Source organism: Olea europaea, unplaced genomic scaffold (assembly GCF_002742605.1).
Source record: "Olea europaea var. sylvestris unplaced genomic scaffold, O_europaea_v1 scaffold481, whole genome shotgun sequence".
Lineage (NCBI taxonomy): Eukaryota > Viridiplantae > Streptophyta > Magnoliopsida > Lamiales > Oleaceae > Olea > Olea europaea.
In genome coordinates, this window is record NW_019263124.1 from 197,690 (window position 1) to 199,102 (window position 1,413).

Below are 1,413 nucleotides of genomic sequence, written 5' to 3' on the forward strand. Positions count from 1 at the left end.
GGGAGTGCATTATTCTTAATTGCCTACCTAAAACTTTTGTGTGAGTTGGACAGCTTAGCTTATAATTAGGTTTTACTTTGAGATTTGGTGTTGATTTATAAACTATGGATAGGATGTCTACTAGATTGACTGAAACTTAACCTTGCAAGACTTTATATTATACGTGAACTAGAATTGAGTTTGAAATTGTGATGAAACGATTTGATTTATTTGTTAGATATGTTGATTTAATTGGACAAAAATGCTTTACCTAAACAATAGTAAATTATTTATCATTAAACCAAATTTAGCACAGTTTGGTTGAATTTATAGTTGTAGAAAGATGCAGATGTGAATTTGGATTCCATGTATGAAAACTTATGTGTTGATTGTCTTATATTAACATGATAAAACTAGGCGAAAGTCTTAAGTTGGAGGTCGGTTCGTTTGAATAAGTGTGTGATAGGGGCATTGCCCTAATCAAGGCATATACATTTGAAATCTAAAAATGCCTCTTTGAAGCCTTCATGACTCAAATAATTAAGCATGTAAGGGTATCTTAAAACTTTGTGCCCTAAAGTCATCTGACTTGGGAGTAATCGGCCTAAAGCTCACTACAGGGATCATTTAGAAGACAATCAAAGATGAAGCTCCACTTGAAACAAAAATTGGTTCTATTCGAAGCCTTTCTTACTCGGGTCAGTAAGTTTGTAAGGGTGTTTAAAATCTGGTGCCCTAAAATCGTCTGATTTTGGAGTCATCAGCCTAAAGCCTACTACAGGGGTCATCTAGAAAGCTTAATGGAGATAATGCTAAAAAAAATTTGTGAAAAATAGAAAAACAAGTGCATGAAAAGAACAAAAGTATTAAATACTTTGGTTAAGCCCTAATACTTATTTGAGTAAATTTGACTTTCGATGAAGGATAATCAAATAATTGGAGAATCCATGTTCATTGAAGTGTTGACTTGCAACTAGTAACGTTCAACTAAACTCGAGAGCGTGAGGATAGTAATGAAATAGTTAACTTTAGATTACACACTAGAAATGAGTGGAAAAAAAATAAGTTTGAGGGTGTGTGAATCACACGAGAAATGTAAGGATGTATTTGACTACAGAGGGGTCGGGAATTGAAACAACTTGTGCAGTCATGGTGGATTACTTAATTCTTCACATAGACACACGTAAATTTTGCATTGGAAGAGTAGAAATTGGTTTGTTATTGTGACTTGAAGCATGTTTGTGGAATAAACATCAAAATTTCAAATCCTGAAGTAAAAAAAATAACTTGATTGTCCAACCAATTAACTTTTGCATGCTATGTGTTCGTAGTTATTTAGACGTTAGCTTTGTTTGAAAACAAAGAAATTTTTAAGTTTTGGGATATTTGATGTGTATTTCATACACTTATTCAAAGCTTTGAAATGATGATATT